General features: G+C 41.4%; 1 protein-coding gene and 1 long non-coding RNA gene across 3 annotated transcripts in view; one reads left to right on the forward strand and one right to left on the reverse strand.

Annotated features, from left to right (window-relative positions):
• Nucleotides 1-9,025, forward strand: part of LOC121007603 — a 28,773-nt gene extending 19,748 nt beyond the window's left edge. Inside the window, exon 3 of the long non-coding RNA XR_005780444.1 lies at nucleotides 8,906-9,025. This is a non-coding gene — a long non-coding RNA (uncharacterized LOC121007603). The remainder of the gene's footprint in view (nucleotides 1-8,905) is intronic.
• Nucleotides 1-22,355, reverse strand: part of ERBB4 (erb-b2 receptor tyrosine kinase 4) — a 1,172,496-nt gene that overhangs the window by 408,854 nt on the left and 741,287 nt on the right. The window lies entirely within an intron of this gene.

The raw sequence follows: 22,355 nt of genomic DNA on the forward strand, positions 1-22,355 counted from the left end.
AAAGTCAGTTTAATTTTTTTGGTGATTATTATGACTCCTTGGGGATCCGATGTTTTGATATCATTCTGTCCGGTTAATATTGGTTGACCACTAATATAGGTGGTGGAAATCCTGATGGAAGTAGGGCCCGCAATTCTTGGCATCGGTAGCACCTGTGCCATGCCAGGGTACGACTCGCTCCTGGCCTCCATAATGTTCACACAGTGTGCCATCAGGGAAATGTAGCATCCCTGGCCACAAGCACTTGTCCATGTGTCAGTCATTAAGTGGGCCTTCCCAATAACTATGTTGGTTAGGGCACATGTGATGTTACGGGACACATGCTGGTGTAAGGCAGGGGCGGCACATCGGAAAAATAGTGGCGGCTGGGGACTTAGTAACGAGGGACCGCCGCAGCAATCAGGCTGCGGAAAGCCTCAGTGTCCACAAGCCTAAATGGCAACATTTCCAGGTCCAGCAATTTGGAAAAGGGCACATTTAGTGCTATGGCCTGTGGGTGGGTGGCCGGGTATTTGAGCTTTCATTCAAAGGCCTGGGGTATGGACATATGTATGCTGCGCTGGGACACAGAAGTGGATGTGCTAGCTGATGGTGCTTGCGAAGGTCCAGGTGCAGGGCTGCAGGCATCCGGGCTTGCGTCTTGGAAAGGGATTGGCCAGCAGGTAACACAAGGGAAGATTGTGGACCCATGCGTCCATGTGGTGAGGTTGTTAGTGTTCACGCCCCTGCTCATTTTGGTACGGAACAGGTTGCAAATGACAATTCTTTTATCGTCCGCACTTTCCTCAAAAAAGCCCCAGACTGCGGAACATCTACCCCTTGGCAAGGGAGATTGCCGCAAGGGGTGCTGCGGGGGACAGTTAATGGCCTGTTTGGTGTGGCCCGCCTATTCCTTTTTGCCATCCCACTGCCTCTTCCAGCCTGTTGCGGTGCTGCAAATCCCTCCCCCTTTATTTTGTCATAGAACAAAGATATTGCTCAGCAGATAAGACATCTACTAGCGATAACATATCATGGTTCTCATTCACAGTTTCTGTAGAAGAAATCAGGATTGCAACGCTCAGAGTAACAGGGCATTGGTTAACCAGCTGTAACCTCAGGACCCCTTACACATCAGCCTGCTGAGATACAGTGGGCTATTCATGATCAGTCAGCCTTTGAAACCTTTCTCATTGCTCTGCACAGTTGATTTCCGAGGAGCTGGGCTGTGCTGATCTAAAATGTCAGGTTTGTATTAGGAGAGGACAAGGAGGGCAGCGTGCTGTAATAATCAAAATGAGGGATTTAACCTTTTATATTTCAGCTCAGTGACCACACTGCAAAGCGCATGGAAGCAGAAGCCGCATTTTAAGGTATACGAAGCCTGAATCCCCTCTGACAGTTTGAAGCCGGAATTATGTGGGCCATTAGCTGGAAGGCAGTCATAATGGGAAGAACATTTCTGACGACATCTGGGTTTAGTGATATTTACACATTGGCATCCAGATCTTGCAAATCATTTAGAGATACAGTCATTTCTACACAGCCAACAACTCTGAGGGGTTTTATTTACGTTCACAATTTTGCAATCAAAAATGGCTTAAATACTGTGTATGTGCCAATACCTATGTTATACCAGAGTATTGTATGAGCTTTCCTGGCAGTTTGACAGTACCTGCTAAATAGATAATTGCACCCAGAAAAGGACAGGTGGGACCAAAGCTTATTGCCCCCTATTTTTAGATTTTCTTGCATTTGAAGAGGAGAGATCTGAACCATCCTCCTTTGTTTTCTAACATTGTGATTCCATTGGAGAGAACCAGCCTAGAATGTTGCTCCAATATCCACAGCTAACTCTGTGTATGCTACATACAGATGTACTGTAGTTGTGGATTTTGGTGCAGATTTAGGTGCAGATTTCACCAATGGCATCACAATGGATAAAATCCATGTTGAAAATTGCATGTTCTAAAAGGAAAAGGCATACTATGTATTTGAAGATCTAAAACATGCCTAGAGTCCGCTGCCGATTTTTCTTATGCTGCAAGTGGATTTAGTACCTAGCTCAACAGGAGTCTATCAGCATTTATCACCATGCATAACTACTAATAGCACTAAGTAGGTAGTGAGAAAAGTAGTACAAAGGTAGAGCTTTTCTGATCAGCCATAGTGGAAGTGTGAAGTTTTATTCTGCTAGGTTCTCCTCTTGCAGAAGCCCAGGAGCCAGAGCTTCATTGTGAAGTGCTCTTTGCACTGAGTTGTTTCACAACACCTCCCTTCTGCTCTGAGCGGTGACTCCAGTGGTCCGCTGGTTGGATGATACAGCTGCCACTCAGAGGGGAGGGGCTGTAGAGCGACTCAATGCAAAAAGCAGTTTACAGTGAAGCCCTTACCTGGATACTTGCAAGAGGAGAACCTGGCAGAATAAAACTTCATGTTCTCACTACTCATTTTGAGAAAAACACTCTGCACAAAAATGTATGTTTGCACTGCTCTCCCAGCCCCTACATAGAGTTGTCAGGAGTTTGGCATGATCAAAACTGCTGACAGACTCCCTATCAGGCTTCCAATTTCCATAGCCTAAGGAGAAAGTTTATTAAGACCAATGTTTACGTCAATCTTAAAGTCAAATGGAGTAAAATGCAGCACATTTTTTTTAAGATGTGTGTATTTCTTAACCCCTATCAATCTGTGCCCTCATTTATCATTAAGTCTCAAATTTTTGACTTAGATGTGTTAATACATTTCTCCTGGGGTTATGGTGGATTGCAAAAGGCATCATTTTAACATTTGCTCTGAAGCTGTACTCTAACATGTACTGTACATAACCGCAGGGAGTTGATAATTAGTGGTAATGGTACTATGTTTCTTCTGTGTTGCATACAGTGGTTGATTGGCATCTCACTGTGTTCCAGAAAATTGTACAATTATATAAAGGAGGCCACAGACCTCCAATATCTCTTTCATCTGGCAGCTATTCCTCAAGATGTCTACATACATATGCATGCTCAGACGAGAATGCCTGTGTTATCAATGGGCTGAGGAGAGTAAGCCACTGCTAAACACATTTAGTGACAGCTTATCTCCCCTGGGCACAACAGGATTGGGCATTGAAACTCAGCATGACAGATCCTTCTTCCCCCCTGACATCATCTGTTGGGGGATAGTCAGGCAGCCTTATCAAAGTCAGTGGATGCATGCAACTTTTCTATAATGTATATAAGAGTCTTAATTGGTCTACAACCACCCAACACATGGAAACTAAAACATAGATTTCTTGCACGTATTACATATGGTATAAACCCGAATCCAGGAACACGTTGTCACCAAATTGACCATGTTTCTGAGCAAGTCCATTTGACAAAGGTCGTGTATGTGATGAAGTGGAGAACCGCACTCTATTCGACAGGCTCTGGTGCCAATCAAGGGCTGAAAACAGCCAATGTACATATAGTGATAAAACTCTCAGATATAGAGACATACGCAACATTACCTATGGATCCCAACGCAAAGATGCAAGAATTAATTTCCAGTACCATTAATACATACTCACAGTCAGGAGTCATTGATTCCAAAACTGCTGCTTTCCTCACCAAACAGAATCCCATCATTCCTGTTTTTTATATACTGCCCAAGATCCATAAAAGTCTTATCAACCTTCCAAGACGTCCTATAGTCGCCTCGACTGACTCAATCTCCCCCCGCCCTCCCCCCAGCCATCTACATAGAGAAAATACTTACACCATTGATTAAGACATCGAGATATTTTATACTAGACACTACTGATTTCCTTATAAAACTAAAAAAAATTATCATAACACTAGAAAGCACTCTATTAACTTTAGACGTCAATAGCTTATACACATCTATAGCACATGATAAAGGGATACAAGCCACGGCAAGACTATTACACAACCACTCTAATTTGGATAATACACAACAGGAATTTTGCCTGAAAATTCTTGAGATCATACTTACAAAAAACCTTTTTCTGTTTGGTGACACGTACTATAGCCAGAGAAGGGGTACGGCGATGGGGTCCAACGTGGCCCCACCTTATGCAAATGCCTTTACGATCGCGTTTGAGGAGGATCACGTCTATACAAATCCTTTATTTCAGCAATACGCTGATGTGTGGTACCGTTTTATAGACAATATTTTTTGCATCTGGAGGGGACCAATATCCACTGTACACAAGTTTGTAGAAGGTTTAAACCAGATATACAATGAACTTGGTTCCACCTCTCACACCAGTAAAGAAGAGATTAGATTCCTCGATACACTTGTCAAAATTGACCAAATGGGAACACTATCTATAGATTTGTACAACAAACCTGTCACAGCCACTATTTCTGGCTGTGACCTTCCGTTCTTGCTTGTTCGGCGCTCCTCGCTGAAGTTCTGTTCCTGTGTGTCATTTGTGGTTCTGTATGGGTTAACTCCCCTGTGTTCCTATTAGGAGTTAATCCTCTGTCTGCTCCATGGGTGTGGTCTCTCTGCTGCACCCATGGAACCTGTATATAAGGCTGAGGTTTCCTCAGTTCTGTGTCAGCTCTCCTGGTGTGTGTTGTCTTGTCCTGCTCCTGGTTTGTACTCTCTCCCATGCTGCTGACCCATGGGATCCGTGTCTGTCTGTCTGTGTTCTGTGGGTTTCCCTACTTGTTCATTAACGTCGTCTGTCTGTTATCTGTTCTGCCTGTTATGTTTTAGTTACTTTGTGTTTATTCTGATGTCTGTGTTCAGCAAGCCTTTGCAGCAGAGTGGCATGACAAGGCCATGCAGTTTACTACTGGTGGAGCAAGTCCTTCTCTGCTCATTGCCACTCCTGCTCCCTTGCGTGAACTCCTGCTCGTATTATCAGTTCCCCTGTTTTGTATTCATATGTCTGTGTTCAGCAAGCCTTTGCAGCAGAGTGGCATGACAAGGCCATGCAGTTTACTACTAGTGGAGCAAGTCCTTCTCTGCTCATTGCCACTCCTGCTCCCTTGCATGAACTCCTGCTTGTGTTATTATTTGCCCTGTTTTGTATTTACCTGTCTGTTATGTTTGCCTATGTGCCGTCGGTACCTTCTGGTACCTGTTGTCCATTCGCTCCTGCTGTCACTGTCTAGTTCACGCTCCAGAGTGGACCCTGGCAACTTCCTGCGGCAAAGCCTAACCTTACCTTCTGAGGCCCTAGTGAAAACCAGGAGTTGCTTAGTTACGCCCCTCTGGAGTATTACTAGACAGTGGCGCAGTGGGGGTTTTCTCCCACTGTGCTGACGGTACATAGAGCTCATGTTTTCTCTGTGCTGCCTTTCATGTTTTTGTTTGTGCAATAAACTCTTATGTGTCTGTACCTGATTTCCGTTTATTGCTTAACGACGCGGTGGTCTCTCCTGGGACCTCCAACTCGTGACAAAACCTACCGATCGCAACAGTCTCCTCCACTAGAAAAGCTGCGACCCCAGGGCTACAAAAAACTCTTTACACCGGTCACAGTATACAGTTTGACCGAATTGTCAGCAGTGATAAAATAAAAAGTACACGACTTGACACTATGACCAATAATCTTTAAATAGGGGTTATCCTGAGACCGTTTTAAACAATGCTCTACAAAACCTGAAAGAGACCCCCAAGTCACGAACCATACCCAATAACCAAAACAAAATAGCATGTGTAACCACATACCATCCTTTAATGCCAAAAATACAACAGGCTCTTAAACAACATTGGCCACTTTTAGCTAAAGCTTATCCCAATATGAAAGAATTCAATCAACCGCTCCTGACGTGCTATAAAAGATCTCCCAATATCAGGGAAAAACTGGTCAAGGCGGACATAGGCGGTTTTACCAAACCAGCGAAATAGACTTTTTACGGAGTAGACGACAAGGTACATATCCTTGTCTGCATTACGTCCAGTGCTTGAGCGTAATAAAAGGTGAATATGCCACGCATCCACGTACTGGACAGATCTTTCCAATCCAAAGATTCTATATCTGCAACGCCAGTTTCGTGGTTTATTTAATAAAATGCCCATGCAGACTCGCCCGTCCGGGATCGACTAAGTAAGCACAAGCAGACTATTAGACTTGGCCACACTTTCTTACCAATACCATACCATTTTTCGGACAAGAAACATCAAATCTCGCGACTCCGTTTTCAGATTTTGGAACAAGTTTATCCACCCAGGAGAGGAAGCAATCGGACACTCCTCCTAAAACAACGGGAGGCATTCTGGATTCATAAATTAGGGACACTTTCATCTAACGGTCTGAATTGCGAATTTGACTTCTTTATTAATGTATAATCATAGATGATATGTATATGGTCTAAACATTGTTCTACTTTTTCCACAGACCCGCTGAAAATAAATTTTATCTGCATCGGGTTAGGGTGAGATGACCTTTTCCCCCATTTTCCCTTTAATTCTCCCTTTAATTTTATTTTTCTCCCATACTGTATCATGTTCTTTTAGTATGTACATTTAGACTCAAAAGGCATCCTTATATTTGCTATATACTGTCCCCTCATTAAAACTGATTATACTTACCCCCTACGTTCATATATTAGCACAAATGCTAGATTGTACAATGGTGAAACGCACACCCGGATCTCCACCGGTCATGTGACGTCCCTGTGGAACGCACACTTGCTCACCCGGCGCCACGTGACTTCCGGCCACATGACCGGAACTACTAGGAGCCTGTACATTTTAACCATGGCAGGCGCGATTCAAACGCTGCATATCCAACGCCCTGAGACCCACTATTCCCGCCAGAGCAGGTACAGGATCGACTAATCCTTTTATTTTTCACAGGTGCCCTGTGTATCCAGCATCCTCCATTTGCTACATGCTGCATAATATAATTTACTCAGCGGTTCCCACTTGGGGGGGATATTATAGCATTTATTAGATGTACAGTCGTGGCCAAAAGTTTTGAGAATGACACAAATATTAGTTTTCACAAAGTTTTCTGCTAAACTGCTTTTAGATCTTTGTTTCAGTTGTTTCTGTGATGTAGCGAAATATAATTACACGCACTTCATACGTTTCAAAGGCTTTTATCGACAATTACATGACATTTATGCAAAGAGTCAGTATTTGCAGTGTTGGCTCTTCTTTTTCAGGACCTCTGAAATTTGACTGGGCATGCTCTCAATAAACTTCTGGGCCAATTCCTGACTGATAGCAACCCATTCTTTCATAATCACTTCTTGGAGTTTGTCAGAATTAGTGAGTTTTTGTTTGTCCACCCATCTCTTGAGGATTGACCACAAGTTCTCAATGGGATTAAGATCTGGGGAGTTTTCAGGCCATGGACCCAAAATGTCAACGTTTTGGTCCCCGAGCCACTTAGTTATCACTTTTGCCTTATGGCACGGTGCTCCATCGTGCTGGAAAATGCATTGTTCTTCACCAAACTGTTGTTGGATTGTTGGAAGAAGTTGCTGTTGGAGGGTGTTTTGGTACCATTCTTTATTCATGGCTGTGTTTTTGGGCAAAATTGTGAGTGAGCCCACTCCCTTGGATGAGAAGCAACCCCACACATGAATGGTCTCAGGATGCTTTACTGTTGGCATGACACAGGACTGATGGTAACGCTCACCTTTTCTTCTCCGGACAAGCCATTTTCCAGATGCCCCAAACAATCGGAAAGAGGCTTCATCGGAGAATATGACTTTGCCCCAGTCCTCAGCAGTCCATTCACCATACTTTCTGCAGAAGATCAATCTGTCCCTGATGTTTTTTTTTGGAGAGAAGTGGCTTCTTTGCTGCCCTTCTTGACACCAGGCCATATTCCAAAAGTCTTCGCCTCACTGTGCGTGCAGATGCGCTCATACCTGCCTGCTGCCATTCCTGAGCAAGCTCTGCACTGGTGGCACTCCGATCCTGCAGCTGAATCCTTTTTAGGAGACGATCCTGGCGCTTGCTGGACTTTCTTGGACGCCCTGAAGCCTTCTCAACAAGAATTGAACCTCTTTCCTTGAAGTTCTTGATGATCCTATAAATTGTTGATTGAGGTGCAATCTTAGTAGCCACAATATCCTTGCCTGTGAAGCCATTTTTATGCAACGCAATGATGGCTGCACGCGTTTCTTTGCAGGTCACCATGGTTAACAATGGAAGAACAATGATTTCAAGCATCACCCTCCTTTTAATATGTCAAGTCTGCCATTTTAACCCAATCAGACTGACATAATGATCTCCAGCCTTGTGCTCGTCAACATTCTCACCTGAGTTAACAAGATGATTACTGAAATGATCTCAGCAGGTCCTTTAATGACAGCAATGAAATGCAGTGGAAAGTTTTTTTATGGGATTGAGTTAATTTTCATGGCAAAGAAGGACTATGCAATTCATATGATCACTCTTCATAACATTCTGGAGTATATGCAAATTGCTATTATAAAAACTTAAGCAGCAACTTTTCCAATCTCCAATATTTATGTAATTCTCAAAACTTTTGGCCACGACTGTACTCAGCATCAATTGATAGAATATATATATTCAGCAGCTCTCAGACAATTTGTAATCCTGTGCATTGAGCATTTCTCCTGATATACCGTCTGCAATTAATATACATATATTTAGTAAGGACCGCATGCATGCTTATATATGTGCCCAATGTTTATAGCAAATAGACCTATTATGTGATGGTTTGCTGATTATGTATACCCGGCATTATCTTCTATATACTTACCTTTATATCCAAATAACTTTCATTTTAATGAGTCTGAATCTATATGAGCACTTTATGAATTATACAAAATCCGGATCAAGCCTTAATATAATTTCCTTCCATGGATTTTCCATTATGTCGTATCTCCTGTATATTTAGCAACGTCTTGGATTGATGTATTTCTATATTATTGAATGTATATATCACAATCTCTTCAGTGTTTCTAGTCCAGCTCATTTCTATTATTCTATATTATTGCAGATAAAATGTGACCGCTGATGAAGGTCTAATGGGACTGAAACGTCCGGTCTAGAGATTCTGTTTATACCTTGGAAACAAATATTGGGCAATTGGATGAAGCTACTGTATAATTAAATAAACACTTTGAATTGCAATACTTAAAATCTGTGTGCCTCAATCTCACCATTTGACAAAGGTCATGAAAACAAAAGTCTTACTTTGACATATTCTCCTGCCAGGAATGAGAAGAAATATGTTGAGGTAAACAGCAGTGTCTTAATTTCTGCCGAGAAGATGAAAATGCTGCTTTCATAATCTTTGTTGCCAAGGATGAAAGGGAACAGGGAATAATGAACTGCAACAGACCAAGTGTCAACCTAATATTAATAGGGAACTCCATTATTATGGGCAGAGAGGGAGACTGGTCATAGAAGTCAGGGCACGGCCCCTGTATTTCGTTTAAGGTATATATCTGGCTGCTTGTTGTGACCTTTACAAGCCTCAGTATGATTCGGCAGAGTTCAATGTGGTATTTTAACTCTAATATCACTTTGTATTATATCTAATTTTACCAGAAAAATGCAAAGGATGCCATAAAAGAGGCTACAGTACATTTAAAATAATGTCAAAATGAATAACTGTTGTATATTACAGAGATTATCTGTGTTTTTCAAATTTCTGTTCTTTTTGTTTTTACCAAAAGTAAAACCTTAGACTTCAATACACAAAAGGACATACAATATAAATTACAGTTTTAGCTGTACTAAACACACACAAAGTGTAGAGCTCCTGGCCCCAAAACAACATTTGTGACTGGTCCTCCACTGACCAAGTACCATTTATAATATTTGGCCCCCATAAAGGGTATGATTTACAATAACAACTTGTCACCTATCCACAGGTGTCTGATCTATTCTCTAGAAGTCCCTTTGCTGGTACTGGAGCGTCCCACTGCAGCAGTAAACGGCAAAAGGGGTTAAAATGAATTTTTTGTTGTATATGCTTGTGTTTATGTTGTATAATATGTCTGTGTTGTGTTATATATTAATGGGCCATATTCACATCCACCACTAGATGGAGCTGGTGTCACCCTCTTTATCTATAGAAGAAACAGGACACCCATTCCTGTGATTGCTGGATTCCCAGGAGTAGAACCTCCAACAATTAGACAGTTAGCACCTATCCTGTAGATAGGTAATACGTTTTTATTGCAGGACAACCTCATATCTCCATGAAATGGTCACTGAAGTTTGTTCTAATGAAGGAGGATGAAATGTGCATCTGGGTCCACAGCATATTGGAATATTGCTCAACACCCTTAGGATGACATCTGTATGCCAATGTGTATTATTTACTATATGATAAAAAAAATTAAAAAAATTTAATTGCACTAATAGCGATCTGCCGCCGGCAAACCACTAGACAATATGGGGACGAGCAGTGGCATAGCGATCACACCTCCCCATGCTGCGGAGCAGATCGCTGCATGTAATAGCTAGCTAGCAAGAAATTGCCAGGAGAGAATGCTTTACTACAGACAATCGCTTGCTGATCTGACTGTGTAATGCAGGATTTAGATGTTAAAGCAAAAAACAAAGTTCAGCATGTTTTTATTTTTATTTTTTGCAAAAAATGTGACAATGGGAAGTCCATCTACATTATTTGCTAATTGAATTGAGCTTCTCGGAATTTCTGCACAGAGCTGTTGCAGAGAAGCTAATTCGAAAATGACAACATGCATTTTCTGTTCTGTATCTGAATAGAAAAAAAATGTGTGTATCTTGTATTTGCAAGTGAAAAAAAAAGAATAAAAAAACGTCTTTAATCGCTCCTAGAATCAGGTCAGGATTTGCTGTGCTAGGAATAATTCATGATACTTTGTAAAACTTTCCAACCTGGAAAACTCTTTAAATACAAATACTTTGAACATAATAAAATTCTACAGTATAAAAACCTGTTTTGAAAAAAAAACCTGCCAATTAGGACTCAGTGAATAAATCTATAGGCTGCAAAATCCCCCAGTGTCACCTGTAAACAGCCCTGTGTATACACAGTAGTACAATATAAAGATAAATTGCAACCATTAGGAAGCATTGTGCCACTGAGGCATCGTCCCATTATTATGAAGTTGGTCCTGTCACCTGTGCCATCTGCCAATACTTGTTCAGTAGTCCCCCGAGGGTAGATCTACAGCAGAGCTCCACTGACTGTGTCAATGGGACGTGGGTAGACACAATCCGTCTATGTTCCAACCATCTGGGCTTATACTTCCCAAGGCTTGAGACGGTACACCGGAAATTGTGCCTGATATATGCTAGGGCATGGGAAAACAAATTCCTAGCACGTTCCGGCCTTTCAAACAGCTGCTATGTGGCAGGTACAATCCATTCAACCAGCTCAAAAATAATGCAAGCATGCAAGAGCTTACTATCTATTGCTTGCCTGAGGCACTACGAAATGCAGTGAGATCTCTCAATGTTGGGAAAGCTGACTTCCAAGCACAATGTTTTCTGCCCCCATCTAAATGACTGGGGGACTCTTGTTGCTCTCTTGTTTTTAGAACTATTTCAAAAGGTGTAAAGCTACAGAACATAGGCCCGGCTGACATGTCAGCTCTCATTTGGGATGTCTATTTGTGCAACATAGAAAGCTTTATCTAAGGGAAAGCTGGATTTAATTACAGACGGGTTTGATTTACATTTATTTCACAAGGATATTTGGATTCATTTATCATTTGGGCTTAATGCAGATTACTGAACCCGTAACTGGATTTCAGCTGTAAAATGCTAATGGTTTTACAAAGCCTAATTTAGTCTCTCTAGAGTATTGCAGCACTTTCAGTTATAATGCTCTACCTATCTATAGGATCCATAGCAGAAAATATAACCCCTAACCTCCAAGCCACATTTATACAAGAACGTCCACCCAATATACTGGTTTCAAATGAGTAGGGAGTGCTTGTGCTGAAAACACTGTAAGCAAGCGTTATATATTCTATGTGACTTTAGGAGAACTTATAGCTGTAAAACAATGTATATTTTGTCCTTATTTCTTGTTTTTTTTATGGACAGTGGATGTGGACCCACTGTGCCAACAAACCAGTTTGGCTTTGGGCTAAAGCTAAGGGCGTGTCCTGGAAGTTCCCTGGTATTCACCCTACAACCCCTAGACACTACAAGGAACTAACCGGACCGCTACCTCCTGGAGTAGTCCTGGTGTAGTTGGCTGCTGATCCAAGGGGGTCAGAGACCAGTTTGAAGCACCAAGGACAGTCCAATAGTCAGGGCAGGCTAGGAACTTCCAAATAGCAGTTCCAAGGTCAGGGCAGGCTGAGTACAAATGTCCCAGGTCACAGTTCCAAGTTCGGGGCAGGCAGCAAAGAGCGCAATCGGAAGACAAAGTTCGGTACACATATATCCTGACAAGATCACCTTCACTGGTTGCTAGCAAAGAATAACCTCAAAGCTCAGGAAAGGAGATGGAAACACAGCCCAGCTAAATAGGGAGACTGATCAGCAACAACCAGCACCTGGACAGGGGCAGGGGTAAAGCATTAACTCTCTCAGTGCTTAGGGAAAGTTCATAGAGCTCTAATCCCAATTCACACAGGGGGAGCAAAAGCGACATCTGCTCCTGCCTGGGACAGCAAGACCGTGGTGGGCACCGACCACCAACGAGACAGTTTTATTGTTTAGTATGTAATTATATGTAATATTATTATTATATACTAGTGTATATATGAAGGTGCACGAGGGTGGACTGACACGCTAAAGTGGAGCATCTCACCACCAAAATGAACCAGGGGGCTTCAAAGAACCCTACTGTGTATGGAGCTTCTGAAGCAGAATGATAGTTATTGCACCTCTACTAACAAAGTTGCATTGGCAGAAAAGGCTTCAATTTTTGCGGTAGCATTGGAAATAGACAGGCAAAAGATTGCCTTCTCCGATGAGTACTGTTTTCTTATTCATTGAGTGGAACAACCTGCAACCATTGCTGGAAGAATACAAGCTGGTGGGGACAGCATTATGGTCTGGGGAAGGTTTTCGTGGTTTTATCTAGGCCCTCTCATCCATGTGGAAGACACTCCATCCTTGCAGATCACATACACCCATACGGTGCATGCTCATTGTCTTCCCTGGGGAGGAGGGGATCTTCCAGGAAGACAATACGACATCACACAGCTCGAAATGTCTGACTCTGGTTGGAAGAGCATAACCAAGACTTCCAAGTACTACCTTGGCTCCCTAATTCCCCAGACTTGAACCCAATTGAATATCTGTGGGACCACCTTAATCCTCATGTTCTCCCTATGGATCCTGCCCCACGCATCTTCCTGTAGTTGTGGGATGCACTGCAGTCAACATGACACCAGATACCTCTAACAGCCTACCAGGACCTTACTGAGTCATTCCCAGCCCGTCTGGCTGCTGTCCGTACTCTGGATATTAGTTGGTGGTCATAATAATGTGACTTGACTGTGTAAAAACATAAAATAAACAAATCAATAGTTTTAATGTGTTGTTTTATGTTTTTGGATTATTTACACATGTGCCAAGTTAGACATGATTTATATTGCAATGTTATTGGATAGTTCACAGTCCAAATTTATGTGAAATCAAATTAGTGCTTTCACACCATTTTTGGCCCTTCTTTCAAAGCCTCATTTCAGCTAAAAGAATGTCTACACTCACAGGGTCCTAACATCATATGGGTGAATAAGGAATCATTTTTTCTTCAAACAGGTTTTCAGTGTTTTTCATTTCTTCATTTTATTTTTGTATAAGACTCATATCTTGGTCTCTGAACCTTGCACCCATCATTGTTGGATTCAACAAGTATACTGCTTATCCTCTGTAGCATATCCAGCATTTGGCCATAGATATTTTAGAGTGGAAAATTAAGCACACTGCTGTAGATTACATCTGTAAAATGTTAACTACATTACATGTAGCCTGAAGATTTTGTATAAAAAGGTATGCTCTTGGTCACTTTGCTTTTTAGAGTGACTATACCAGAGGTCATCTTCTACTTGCTGAAGGTAAGTATCGCAATTAAACAATGAAGAATACCTTAGTAGTGCTTACAAAGCAGCTCATGGGCCTCCATAGATTGGACATGTTTTTAAGAACATCTCACAGATGTTCAATAGTAATTTAGACGCTAAGTCAACACCTCCTGAAAATGGCCATGGACAACAAGGTATAACATTTTCATAAACTGGTGCAATTACAGCAACATTTAAGTAGGTGGCATGTGTCAAAGTAACATCCACATGAGTGCAAGGACCCAAGGTTTATATATGTTATATGAACTTTGCATAACATATATTAGGTATACTATGTACAATATTGTACTATTCTATAAACCATTAAAGGGTTCTCCAGGGCTTTACCTTAATTCTCTGTTTCACCTAACCTGTTGAGGAGAGTTTCAGCAGTGCTTTCCCTTCCTTCGTTCGCACTGCCGATTTCACAATCTCGGCTGTGATCACACCTAATGGGCTGCAAGCTCTTCCCCTGAGGTTTTGATCAGTTGTGCTCCTGATTCTTCCTGTTCAGCTGCATGTACATTATGTTGCTGAACAGGAAAACACAGGAGTACTTCCAGTCAAGACCTCACTGGAAGAGCCTACCGTCAGCCTAGGGGTTAAGTTATCACGGTCAAGATTGCGAAATTGCTGGTGCAATGGAAGGGTAAGTACTGCCGAAACATTCTCCCTTCCAGAGGTTAACTGAAAGTGAGAATTTAGGAAATGCCCTGGAGAACCACTTTAAGCCTTTGTGCTTCAGTATGGGTGCTGAATGTTCCAGCTTCCTATTACTAATGACTACAACTATTTGCAAATCATCATCTACTATCAACCAGGGAACATGAATTATATCTAAAAATAATCTCTGGAATCAGGAAAAAAATAGAGAAATTGCAATAAGGCTGGTGTGAAATTTGAACATATTCATGGCTTGAATCATGGCAGCCAGGATTGCACCTTAGAGGTGGCTGCTTGACAAACAGATGGGGACTATAGCGTGATATATTCTACACCCAGCCTGTGTGCCAGTTCTCTATAACAGGCTTCAGAGGCAGCTCCGGGTGAAGACATACACAGAAGGACTTGCTCTAATGATAAAACAGTCTGCTTCATTACACATTCTGTTTATTCTCCTCTTCTCGGGTGGAAGAGATTCACCTACAGGGATAATTATCCTTTTAGAGTCAGGAAATGGTTTTCGGCAGAAGAGAATAAACACTGTATTAGCAATGCCTTAAGGGTGAGCAAAAATTAAAATGCTCTCTTAAGCGGCTGTGTATATCTTAATCTTTTATCTGCAGAGAATATCTGTATCATTTATCTACATAACCTCCATTTAAATTTCAAAAATGAATCCACTATCCATCTAAGCCATGAGTATATGGGTATTAATCCTCCTGCATTGCCAAATTGGAGATCCCAGTGTGGAATGCTACTACAGGCAACCAGCCACCAAGTTCCAAGAAGGTTAATCGAATGTGGGTATTTGACAGTAAATGAATCAATGTAATAAAGCTGAGGAGGATTTGATTGTAGGAATATTTGATTGTAGGAATATTACAACTAAAGTCAAATGAATATTTCCTGCAGTTACTTAAAGAGGACCTTTCACCTCTCTTGACATGCCTGTTTTAATAGCTACATGCATTCCTCATGTAATAACAATTCTGGAGCATCTATTCTTATGACTTATGACTGCAGTAACGGTAGAGAGGGGAGGTAACCAGTTGGAGGTGTGTCCCTGCACAGTCTCAAAATGGCAGCACTTATTGGATAGAGTGAGTCTGTGCAGGTACACCCCCCCAACTGGTTACCACCCCTCTGTACCCTTACTGCAGACTGCTAGCAATGCATTTATAACTTCTAGTAGAAATAATAAAGGAATGGCACAACATAGAACCATAAGACTAGATTCTCCAGAATTGTTATTACATGTGGGATGCATATAGCTATTAAAACAGACATGTCAGGAGAGCTGAAAGGTCCTCTTTAAGGTTAAGAACATGCACTATTAAAGAGGAAATTCATATTATTTCACATTGGAGAAAACATTCTGGTTGTAATTTAGAGAATTAAAGGATTCTATGCGGAGCTGAAACCCTAAGTTATCCTTGGAGTATCTGGGTAAAACAGATCTCTGGATCCATGTGAGGTACAGGGCTGGTTCTACCTTTGTTATAAAGAGATTGTCATGTACTATATGATGTTTGTTTTTCAATTTGTTACAGTAATCATGGGAAAACCCCTTTAAAGATGTTTATGGTAGAACACACACAGCCCCCGCCCTTCCAATAACAGTGCCTGCAACAAAGTGCTCCTATAATGGTGTCTGTCATGCCATTGCTCATCTACTCTCTGACATACAGGATATATTTGAGCAGCCATTAGAGAGTGTTCACATACATCTTTCATCTTCCTACACTAACTTCTGTGAAGAAGAGAGGAGAGAATGGAGCTGCCATCTGATGACGACACCTGGCTCTCTGTATCAGATGGATAAGGCTGTCTTTTGACAACAGTCTTTTGACTATCATGCATATGTCCTGATGGTAGGGGGCTGCACAAAACACCATGGCTGGGGGATTCCAAAATACATTTATTGAATCTTTCCTTCAAAATGGAAGAAACTCATTTAGTCTTCAAATCCCACAATCTGCATGAAACCTACTGTTGACATTTATTTTGGGTATTGTTGGAGCATGCCATTTTTAGCTCACCAAATCTGCAATTGAAAAGTGGTCTACTGGTAGTTCTCCGACTGGGTCTGTATTATAACAGAATGTGGGGCTATTGGAAAGTTCTATAGTGGACCAATCCAACTTCCATGGGCTCTGTCACGATGGGGAGTTGGGGAATCCCCCACCGTGTGGTGTCAAAGGGTAAAATGAGATCAGCCTGGCCAAAAGGAGTAATAAGGGAGCAGGTCACCTCCTACAGCGTCCCTAATCCTCTCCCTGACTCCTCACCGTATGAGCGGACCCCGATGGTAGGACAGCTCATACTCCGGATTCCTAGAGACCCTGAGTCGCCCTGGTAATCCCTCACCAAGGAGCAGGGAAGAGACGACCTGTTCATCCTAGTCATGGAGGAACAGGTCGTTTCTATCTGAGGCCAGGCTGCAAGGAGAGGGGAACACATACAGCATATGGAGTTGGCAGGTAAGCGAAACCCATAACACACTTACCTGCCACAGACACACTGACTGGAACCTGTGGACTAGTGCTGCTGTCCACACCAACATTAAAGGACACAGCACAAACTACAACCACACAGGAACCCAGAACACCCATAGCTGCAATAAATGTGAGACAGGGGAATGTCTAGTAAACATGCTGGACACCGAACACCAAACTAGACATACAAACACCCTGAACATAACCCACTCCATACAAATAAGGACAGGAAGGGAAGGAGACACCGGGATAACATTGATGACCACAAGGGTGGCCCTCACTGGACAGATGGAACACCCTGGACTGGAGCAGAGCTCCAGCACCAACAACAGCTGAAGTTCAACTGACTCCAGCCAGGAAACCACAGAAGAAATAAGCCAAGTGACCACACCCAGTAAGGGACTTAACCCTAACAGCACCAGACAGATGAAAGGGAGCCACTTAAAGGGGAAGTGCACACCCAAGCATACCAAACATGTAACCACTGACAACAGCATGCGCAACCATGTCCCGACAATCACCCAGAATGCCGAGACACTGCCACCACATGCTCTCACAGCAACACGTTGCCGCAGGCAATCACAAGTGTGGCAACAGTGTCACAGCGTACACCATAGGCCGTGACACTCTCATTGGATTAGAATCTGCAGACAACAAAACTGAGCATGCACATTAAACAGGCCATACACATTATACTTTTGTCGGCTGAACAGGGCAAGAACAGCAGGTTTGGCCAACAAACTAATCTGTGTGGGGATCTTTCTCGATTCTTCTCTACAGATGATGTTGAGAGAGACAAGGATCCTGTGAAATTAATATTTTCGCCCAATTCTTTTGTTCCCCATAGAGATAAGTCATTGGTAGAAATGTCTAGCAGCAGTTTTCTCCGCTCTTCTCATAGCATACACAGACACATGTATCTGTATGGGGAAACTGGGAGGGAGACGGGAGAGATAGCCGTCGGCTAAACTATTGTTCGGCCAACAGCCATTGAATGTGAGAATTTAATGTTTAAAATTCAATAAGCCTTCAAAGGATGCCTCTGGCAGCAGCTTATCTCCTGTGTAATCAAATGATTGGGCATGTCCAATCCTTCTTTCACCAACATCTGCAATCCAGGAACTGTCAGGCCCTTATATACTGTACATAGATTATCGGCCCTTCAAAAGGTGATTTTTTCCTAATGTATATGGCCAACTTTAATTCTTAAAATTTTGTCAAGGAAATATGGCTTATTCTTCTAGTTCAAAAATAATTTCTTGCAAATTGTACTACTATTGATATACAAAATTACGACTTGAGAGTTCATTTTAAATGGGTTTAACACCACCACCACTTGGGTTGTAGACAAGCGACTGTTTTAACAAGAGGGATTTGCCCAAGCTGATGCAAATAGCATAAGACTTTCTTTTTAGACACATGATACTGTTATATACTAGACAAAATGCACTTTACCATGAATACCGTTATGGGATTATAGAACGGGGCACCTGCTGCTCATGGCAATGCGTTAGCAATCTTCCCTGTTGCTTTTTTGGTATTTGCCCAGTACTCACTGTAAACAGTAATACCATTTCAGAAATCATCTGATGCATAGATCTTAATCCCCCTTCCACGTCAGCCCTCCGAATGGCCCTCTTCCAACTGTTTATTCATCCGCAGAATCAATTTCACTATGCTAACTTCCAGAGACACAACGTCCTTATGATCCTGAACCTGCCTTAAAGGGGACTATGCAGTTATCAACCTTGGAACACCATGCACATATTTCTAACAGTTAAGTTTACATTTATGTACTAAAACTTTTCTGCTCTTTTTTTACAAAAGTTTTTTTTTTCATGATACAGTATATTGTAAGTTGAGGACTTGAGATGCAAAAATACAAAACTAGTGATGCAATAAACACAACTGCATAAAAACTAGGATACATGGTATCAATCAATGAAACAGGTATACGCCTGGCTACATAGACAGAGCATATAAGTGAAGACAGATTCATGGTGCCTTGAAAATGACATGGTTTTCCATGACAAGTAATAGCCGTTTTACCTAAAATTCTGGTATAAGGAAAGACTGTAAAGAAACTCAAACAATTGTTAATTTTTCAGTATGTTACATAAACATCTAGCATTGCATATGAAATTACACCAATTCCACACCACAAGGTCAGAAACATGTAAAGTATTTTTTTACCACCTCTACTACTTTATAGGGATACTACCATCACTATTCTTTATCACATATAACCAGCCTATATTTCTATATGTTTAAAAAAGGTGCATAGATTCCTGGATCATTTTTAAGTCACTCCTTGTATTCTACTTTCTGTCTTGACTCTTTAACCTCTACCTTTGGTTAGACTTTTATCACGGGAAACAGCCTTGCTTGACTTTCTTAGTAAGACCAATTGTAGTGTCCTGGAAGATCAATGCAAAGGAATTTGTGTATTGTACTTTATGCACAAATTGCGGACAAGAATAGGCATTTTCTATTAGAGTGATGGCCATGTGTGGTCCGCAAATTACGGAACGCACATGTGCCAGTTTCCGTGTTTTGCGGCCCGCAAAACACATACGGCCTTCTGAATGAGCCCATACTCCTATCCTCTCCACTTCCCCACTTGGTCACTGCATAATCACTTTGACCAGAGAGGGAAAGAGGATGAATGACTTAATTAGTGCATCACACATTATACTGTAAAGTGATCAAATTTATCTAGGCCTAGCAAGAGAACAATACAGCTGTCATTCTGTCACCCCAATTCTACTAATCTATTATTATGCTAAGAGAAAGCGTCTTCCCCTTACAGCAGCAGTAAACTGACAATGGAACCTTAGATTGTGAGTCCCAGTGGGGACAGTTGGATGCTAATGTCTGTAAAGCGCTGCGGAATATAGTGGCGCTATATAAGTGCATAAAATAATTAAATCAATGGGTCCCCTATCTTAATAGTTTTATTTTAGTGAGCTGACTGCTACAGGAGGGCAATATTTTGTATTTAATTTTCAATGGTATAGTACTACCGAAATGACAAAATTCTAGGCTATTATTTGCTGCTTCATTCTGAGGCCAAGAGCAATTTGATAAGTCTACTTAAACTATAGCCTAAACCAAGAACTTTATTGCAGAATGGTGCTCATCATCTTCTGTATGGTCTAAACTCCAATAAAAGAAATACTCAACAGACTCAGTTATACATCTCATTATTTTGTTCCAAATCTGAACAGATTTAATAGGAAACAAAGACAAATTCTCCATATGGTACTATCTTCACAATACTCTTCAAAATACAATTTACTGTACATCAGATCTGAGTAATTGGCTGCTGCTACATATGCTTTTCCTTATGTATTCAAGTCAACCACACAACATAATTAGCGTTTCCGTTTTCCTGACTGGATGCCTTTTCAAAGTTAAAAATGATCCAGCAACACAGATCAGCAAATATTAAAATATAAGGATATGTAAAACATAAAAAATATGCAAAATTTAAATTTTAACGGGGTGGTCCAGGTTGTCTAAAATAGAAGCCAACAACGCCAATGTTCCTAACGCGCCCCATTGAGAAAAAAAACAAAAAACACTCACCTGACCGTGGTCCCACTGTACCTACGCCATTGACCTATTCCGGTCACTTTGAGTCACCTCATAGCACCTGTCACTCTGGAGGACCTGTCCTGTTCTGCATTACACAGACAGCCCATTGATTTTAACTGACACTGTGTAATGATTTGTTTTCCTTGTGGTGGCACTACAAGGAAATTAAACGCTTACTAAAGGTTTCTCCACAGATTACCATAGATTTCTGGAGGTCTCAGAGGTGGGCTACTTTTCTAACAAGTAGGGAAGCCCTTTAAGTAGATCAATCTCTACAAAATGTAGTCACAAACATCATTAGGCATGAAACATAGAAGTAAACTTGCTTCTTACGGCTTCCCCACTAGCCTTAATTCTAGTAGTATGAAAAAAAGTATCCAACTACTTTCAAATGTCTCCAATTATCTCATATGTAGCCCGCTGAATGTTTATCGATATTCTAAAATGGAAAAATGGAAACATGAAAACATGATGGGAATATAACATAGGGTATAAATTATGATGCCATCTGTTCAAATAAATACGTTATCTGGTGCTAATACCACATATGTGAAAAGGAGTGTTAGTACTATTGCAGGATTTGAGTGGGTGTTGCAGGGCCTTTTTCTTCATATCACTTGTAGCCCTTAAAAACAGGCAAGACCAAGATACCTAAATTTAAGCTGCTTGGAAACATTCTTATAAAAATAAACTGGTTATTTGGTTCAAATTCCATGTGCTCATAATGTTAAATGGTCACCATACTTTCACATAACTTTGCCTAAACCAATTGTACAGGCAAAAACCCGAAAAAATGGCTTGTTCTAAAGTCATCAACTGTTTTCTTCCTCCTATTCTTTGTTAACTAAATTCCTGTCTGAAATTTATGATACATCTGTCTTGTTAAAACCAGGACAAGCTGCCTGCTCACTGAAGGATAAGATTATATCTTGTGACATAAGTCTATGGAGGGGGGAATAGAGAGGAGGACAGAAAGTGCAGAAAGAAACAAGTTGACATAACACAAGAATTATTAAACAGATTAAACCACTGATGGTGTACTATCTCAATCCAAGTGCTTTATTTACATCTGTACTCAGTGCTTCTCTATAAAATGCTATATGATGCTTTTGAGTGAGTGAGTGAGTGAGTGAGTGAGAGAATTAGGAAGCAGAACCTGCTGTCTCTATGTGAACAGGTATAAAAAAATATATTATACGGTAAGTGGTGCTCTTCCAGGAGTGCACCCAGAGACAGCAAGGGGGCGCAAAGGAGCAAAAGTGTTAGCAAGATGTGAAGCTAGATGTGTTTAGTGAAGTTAAAATGGGCATAATTAAATCATGTCCACAGTGACATTAATTAAAATCTGTGGTTATAAACATACATTGCTTCATTCATATTGCCACTGATGGCAGTGTGAGGTAGAGTGGGACTTACTTTACCGGGGAGGGAAGTAAAGGATAGCTCAATACACCAATACTTGCACCTCCCCCGCCGAGGTTACTTGTAGATGATAAAAGTGGCTTCTCTAGTCCCCAAAAGATGGCACCAAAGGCTCCTGGATTAGTGGAAGTCTTTATTTTCAATAAATAGCTTGACGCGTTTCGGGATATAGGTCCCTTTCTCAAGAGCATACATACAGTGTGATATGGCAGCCTTTATATAGGGTGACTACATGCACATGGTTTGA

This window comes from Bufo bufo, chromosome 7, assembly GCF_905171765.1.
Source record: "Bufo bufo chromosome 7, aBufBuf1.1, whole genome shotgun sequence".
NCBI lineage: Eukaryota > Metazoa > Chordata > Amphibia > Anura > Bufonidae > Bufo > Bufo bufo.